The sequence below is a fragment of the Myotis brandtii genome, unplaced genomic scaffold (genome assembly GCF_000412655.1).
Source record: "Myotis brandtii unplaced genomic scaffold, ASM41265v1 scaffold160, whole genome shotgun sequence".
In the NCBI taxonomy this organism is placed as follows: Eukaryota; Metazoa; Chordata; class Mammalia; order Chiroptera; family Vespertilionidae; genus Myotis; species Myotis brandtii.
Genome location: NW_005355833.1, coordinates 1,987,609 through 1,994,711, shown reverse-complemented (window position 1 = coordinate 1,994,711; position 7,103 = coordinate 1,987,609). Strand labels below are relative to the sequence as shown.

The 7,103-nt window shown below is 44.8% G+C and overlaps 1 pseudogene; it reads left to right on the top strand.

Moving 5' to 3' along the window:
* LOC102242216 overlaps positions 1 to 5,937 on the top strand; it is a 20,451-nt pseudogene extending 14,514 nt beyond the window's left edge.
* The last annotated feature ends 1,166 nt before the right edge of the window (positions 5,938 to 7,103 follow it).

Below are 7,103 nucleotides of genomic sequence, written 5' to 3'. Positions count from 1 at the left end.
CAATTAAAAGAATGAGCTGGGGCTCTGAATCAATACCGCAGGGAAAGCGCTAAGCTGGGCTGAATCTCAGCACTAAGGGGAAGCAGGACCTAAGGCAAGTCCCACATACTCGGTTTCTTCAACAATTAAATGGGCAGTGGGAGGTGTGCAGACTTGAGCAAGGATCAGATATTAATGGCAATCAGAGCTAATAAATTCAGCAAAGTTTCAGGGTACAAGATCAATACACAAAAATTAGTTGTGTTTATATACACTAGCAATTAAAAACCCTAAAAGGAAATTAAGAAAACAGTTCCATTTATAATAGCATCAAAAAGGATAAAATAAACGGGTATATCAGAACTCTACATATTTTCTGCTAAATTTTTTCTATAACTCTAAACATTCCTCCTTAAAATAGTTTATTAATTGTTTTTAAAGTTTTAGGAATAAATTTAACCACGGAGATGCAAGACATAGATCATAAACATTGCTGAAAGAAAATAAAGGAGATCTAGGTGATAAAAAACCATTTCAGGTTCATGGATTCGAACATGTAATATTGATAAGATGGTAATACTATGCAAAGCGATGGAGAGATTCAGTTCCACTCCTATCAAAATCCCAAAGGCTTTTCTGCAGAAGTGAACAAGGTGATCCTAAAATTCATATGAAATTGCAAGGGACTGCAAATAACCAAAATAACCAAATAACTTAGTTCTTGAAAAAGAACTAAGTTGGAGGAATCACCCTGATTCCAAAACTTACTATACTGCTACGGTAATTAAAACTGTGGAACTGGCATAAATATAGACATATACTTTGAGAGTCCAGGAATAAACCATACAGCTATGGTCAATTGATTTTCAAAGGATGTGAAGACCACTCAATGGGGAAAGCGTCTCTTCGACAAATTGTGGTGGGAAAACTAAATATCCACATACAAAAGAATGAAGCTTGAACCCTGCCTCATTCCATATTTTAAAAATAACCCAAAATGGCCCTAGCTGGTTTGGCTCAGTGGATAGAGCATCAGCCTGCGGACTGAAGGGTCCCAGGTTTGATTCCGGTCAAGGGCACATGCCCAGGTTTGGGCTTGATCCCCAGTACAGGAGGCAGCAGATCAATGGTTCTCTCTCATCATTGGTGTTTCTATCTCCCCCTCTCCCTTCCTCTCTGAAATCAATAAAAATATATTTTAAAAAAACAACAACCTCAAAATGAATCAAAGACCTAAAGATAAGCGCATAAAACTCTTAGGAGGACAAATAGGGGTAAATCTCCATGATTTTGGATTTGGCAGTGATTTTTTTAAAAATGACACCAAAACTATCTATCTATATAATAGAGGAATATGCAAATTAGCTGGGACGCCATAACGTCATGACTGAACAGCAGGGACCTGAGGCTGCACCCCCCGCCCAGCGGGGCTTGACAGGGGACCTCAGGCCGTGCCCCCCACCCCACGGGGCTTGACAGGGGACCTCAGGCCGTGCCCCCCACCCCACGGGGCTTGACAGGGGACCTCAGGCCGTGCCCCCCACCCCACGGGGCTTGACAGGGGACCTCAGGCCGTGCCCCCCACCCCACGGGGCTTGACAGGGGACCTCAGGCCGTGCCCCCCACCCCACGGGGCTTGACAGGGGACCTCAGGCCGTGCCCCCCACCCCACGGGGCTTGACAGGGGACCTCAGGCCGTGCCCCCCACCCCACGGGGCTTGACAGGGGACCTCAGGCCGTGCCCCCCACCCCACGGGGCTTGACAGGGGACCTCAGGCCGTGCCCCCCACCCCACGGGGCTTGACAGGGGACCTCAGGCCGTGCCCCCCACCCCACGGGGCTTGACAGGGGACCTCAGGCCGTGCCCCCCACCCCACGGGGCTTGACAGGGGACCTCAGGCCGTGCCCCCCACCCCACGGGGCTTGACAGGGGACCTCAGGCCGTGCCCCCCACCCCACGGGGCTTGACAGGGGACCTCAGGCTGCACCCCCGCATGGTGCTGGGCCAGGGAACCTGAGGCTGTCTCCCCTGCCCAGCGGGGCTTGACGGGGGACCTGAAGCTGTGCCCCACGCCTGGAGGAACTTGACGGGGGTGAGACTGGCCAGGTCTGGGTCTCCTGCATTTTCGAAGTACATGCAGGTGATGGGCGGGGACTTGACTCTAGGTCCTGCGGCGCACCCCAGACTCTGACAGGAGGGAGATTTTCATATACATTTTACTAATTTTCTTTCATCTCTGACACTTCTATTATAGAGAAAGGGCAAATAGCAATATTAAAATATTTCCTCTAATTAATTCCCTTTTAATGTGCATGAATTTTGTGCACCGGGCCACTAGTAGGAAATAAAAGGCAAAAGAAAATAAATTGGGCTTTATCAACATTAAAAACTTTTGTGCATCAATGCCAGGGAGCACATCCATGCCATTCCTTACCATCAAACAATTCTTGGCCATCAATAAATATTTCATTTTTTAAAACCTACTGGGGATATGCCCGCAACCAAGGTACATGCCCTTGACCGGAATCGAACCTGGGACCTTTCAGTCCGCAGGCTGACGCTCTATCCACTGAGCCAAACCAGTTTCGGCAATAAATATTTCAATCAGTGAAAGTGAAAAGAGTAGAATGGAAAGCAATCCAAGTGCATCATAGATAATTAAGGTAAGTATTAAGTATTGTGTGTGTTAAACTTCTGTTTCGGGGTGTGTGCACGTGCGCAAGCACTCTAGGGAGCACCTGTGTACTAGGTTGTGATATAACATGCATTCCTTGGTGAGAACTGCAGTTTAAAAAGTTTGAAGGCCATGATCTAGTAACACCCAGGGACTTTAGGAAGGCCCAAGCTGAGGGAAAGCAGGCCTGATTTGCTGGGCAGGAATGAATGTCCTATAAGCCATGACCACAGCCAGAGTCTGTGGACCAGTCACTTCAGCTCTTGAAGTTCCATCTTCTTCACCTTTAAAATGGTCCTAATGGTATCTTTCAAAGGGGGTTGCAAGGATAAAATAAACTAACGTGTGGAAATACCTTCGTACAATGCCTAAAGCAGAATAGGCATGACACAAATGGATCAGTTATCATAAACATCTTTTAAAAATTTTAAAAATATATATTTTATTGATTTTTTACAGAGAGGAAGGGAGAAGGATAGAGAGTTAGAAACATCGATGAGACAGAAACATCGATCAGCTGCCTCCTGCACACTCCCTACTGGGGATGTGCCCGCAACCAAGGTACATACCCTTGACCGGAACCGAACCTGGGACCTTTCAGTCCGCAGGCCGACGCTCTATCCACTGAGCCAAACCGGTTAGGGCTATCATAAACATCTTTGCTATGATATCACATTTTATAATTTAGTTGAAAATTTGAAAACACATAAAGCAAAATCACCCATAACCCAACTATACTACAGCCCTAGCCGGTTTGGCTCAGTAGATAGAGCATTGGCCTGAGGACTGACGGGTCTCTGGTTTGATTCTGGTCAAGGGCATGTAACCTCAGTTGCAGGCTTGATCACTGGCCCCTGTCGGAGGGAGGCAACCTTGATCACTGGCACGTGTGGGAGGCAACCTTGATGTGTCTCTCTCACATCGATGTTTCTCTCTTGGTCTCTCCCCCTCCCTTCCACTCTCTAAAAATCAATGGAAAAATATCCTCCGGTGAGGATTAACAACAATAACAACAACAAAAGAACTGTACAAAGATACATCCTGGATCATTTTCTATCTCTTCGTGCTTTTTTAAAGAAATTAAATCAAGCTATCTAATTTTTCAACTTGCTTTTTTCACTTAATATATCATGAACCGTGTATAAGTGCAGCCATTTCCTTACTGGGTATTATCTGTCTTTTCATTTTTTTCCCAATCTAATGGGCGAAAAAAATAGCACCTCATTGCTTTATGTTGCATTTCTCTGACTAAAGTTGGGTCAGTTATCATTTTACGTCCTTTAAAGGTTTGCATTTTCTCCTCTGTGAATTGCCTGTTTAAACCACTTTTCTATTGAGCTTTTCATACTTTCTTATTGAGTTGCAGAGCATAGGAAGGACTTTTACCTTTTGTTTGTTGCAAATATTTTTGTGTTGCAAATATTTTCTCTGTCATTACCTTCTGACTTTTTAATGGTATATTTTACCATTCAAAAGTTTTAAATATTTTATATGGTCAGATGTATCCATTTTTCCTTAATGGCTTTTGGATTTCTTTTTGGATTGTTTAGAAAGCCTTTCTTTTCTGCTTTCCTGGGCACATTGTTGTAGATGTTCTCCATCCACTCCCCAGTGACAGCGGGCAATGAATGTCCTCATTGAGCCCGGCTCTGTCCCTCATATCAGCACGTTGGGTTCTTATCTGTCAACATGGTGTAATAATGTCTGGTGCTGGAAAGTATTACATTGTGTCAGAAGAACACAGAAAAAGCAAGAGTGGAGGAGCCAAGGCAGTCTGAGCAGACAGTGAAAGAAATGGGGTGGCCATAGATATGGAGAACAAATTGAGGTTGCCAAGGGAAGGGGGCCGGGAGATTGGGAATACATTTTTTAAATTAAAACACACACAAATCAATAATTCAATAATCGATGTGGGTGTAATTGATGGTCCAACTAGGGAAAAACAGGCATTGGATCTTGGTTCACACCATCCACACTAAATAAATATTTCAAATGGATGAAAAGACTTAAATATAACAACAACAAAAGAAATGGAGTGGGAGTTTGTGGAGCTGAAGGGTTGAGAAAGCAGAGATGAGGAGGGAGAGGAATTCGATGACCTTGAATTGAGCACCTAAAAGTCATGCTAGCTGATACTCTGAATAAGAATTTTAAAGCCAACAGCAACTTGAAAAGGAATTTTGCTTAACTTTTTTCAAAACCCATTTCATTCTTTACAAGCAACTACCAAGTGGCTGGTCCCCACACCTGGGAGGCAGTATAAAAACCTCCTGCCAGACTGAAATGAAAGGCAAAGAAATTGGAACATAGGACCTCAGCTCAAAAGTATGTCTCCTCTAGAGTAAACTTTAATATATATTCCAGGCGCATAGATCAAATGTTACTTTAAAAAAAAAATGAAGAAAGTAAGAATACTCTAGTTAGAGCAAGTCTCATTCCTCCCCTTTCCACAGTTCACTTGCGGAACAAATAAACAAAAACAGCCCCGCAGCCACATACCCGGGCACCTATGCTGAACAAGCTCTCTTCCTAAAACAACCCTGGGGGTTGTGGACGAAAGGGGCCACATGTTAACCTGACAAGCTCAGCGGAGGCCTGCATGGAATCTTGCAAACTCAGAGACCTAAAGTAACCACAAAGGATGGTCTGAAATTAAACTTTAATTAAAAGCAGTTATGGTGGGTAGTTACATCCTAGGCCAGTATCTTCACTGACAAAGTCAACCTTTACCTTAACTGAGCCTATCTGTCTTTTTGCATCTATAATAACATACCCTTTGAAATGTCTGGGTAACTTGTAACTTCCCTTTTTCTGGACTCCTTGGGGCACAACCTAATGTGCTGGTCGCCAGGACAGAAACCACAAATTCCTTCATTATCATGTTAATTGTTCCTGCACCCACCTAAGTATGTGTCTATCATTTTACTTTTTATCCAATCCCAGGGGGACCCCCCTGCGCCCCCCCTTTGCTTTTTCCAGCCTCTCTAGTCTATCACCAATGGATTTCATGTAACCCACCTACGTCCCTTTCCTTTGATTGCAATGTATAAATACAGATGTAACCCGCCATTCTCCGGAGCATTATCTCAATTCATTGAGGTTCTGCTTCCCAGCATATGTTGACAGTTTGGCTCAAATAAACTTACAAAAATTCTTTACAGGTTTCAATGGTTTTTTTTTACCTTAACAGGGTCAATGGGACATGGTCTTAGGGTCTTTGGGGATCACTGCAGCTCTGATGCCTGAGCATTCCTTAATGGCCCTTGGCATCCATCGCTTCTGACTTTAGGGCTCCACCATCAGGCAACAAAGCTACTCTCTGCCTCTGTCACTCCTACCGCCTTGCTCTCCCTGGGGCTTCTGCTCACTGCGTTCTCTCTGAACATCTCTCTCTGGGCTTCTGCCCCCTCCCTAGCCTACTGAGCGCGGGATGCCACTCTTTGAGACTCACATTTAAACTCTTCAAAAGAGAGAGTCTGATTGGTTCAGTTAGTTACTGGTGTCTCTGGGGGCTGATTCATTGGCTGCTGGTTGATCTACTGCCAACTCTTCTTGGGTTTGCTGCCCGCTTCTGCTCCATGGTAGCAGGGTCAAGCGGCCAGCTTTCCTTAAAAGGAGCTCCATATGGGCATTACGGGCCCAAGAGTAAAATAAGCTGTTTTCCAAAACGGACTCCTTCCAGCAGCATGCCCTACTACAATAAGATTTGACATCTGGCTACCCAGTTTATAGTAGATTAGAAGCAGTTAATGATAAAGAGGGGAAATGGAAGATGAGAAAGCCACAACATTATTAGCCAAACATTATTCTTACTTGTTTATTTTGCAGCTCAACGTTATTGCAGGGAAGCTCAGGGGGAAGTAGGGCAAGTGGAGGCTCCACAGAAAATCCCACCGTGGAGCTGGACTACCAGGTCCCAGGTCTGTCTGGAAGCCAGGAGAGGATCAGTGTCCTTGTCCCCTTTGGTCTATCCTGCAGACCCAGGCCCTTGCCCCTTGGGGCTGAGGTAGGAAATGGTCTTTCCTATTTTCCCCAGGGACTCCAGCAGTGTCCACACTGTGCTCAGAGTCCTTGCAACCTTCTTATTGGGCAGGTCAGGGTCAAACTGAACTCCTCCCAGCTTGTTGAAGACCCCAGTGACTGCATCACGCAGCTTTCACAGGTCATGTCCACAAAGAACTAGTGCTTCTTCAAAATCCTGATTCTTGAACAATGGGGTTGTCTCAGGACCACCAGTAACTCTGACATGAATTGGGCCCCCATGCTCTAGCCAAATGTTATTAATCAACCAATATGTAGTAACATTTCAGCTTTTCTCACTTTTTAAAAAAATATATATGTTTTTTATTGATTTCAGAGAGGAAGGGAGGGAGAGAGAGAGAGAAACATCAATGGTGAGAGAGAATCATTGATTGGCTGCCTCCTGATGGCCCACACTGGAGATCAAGG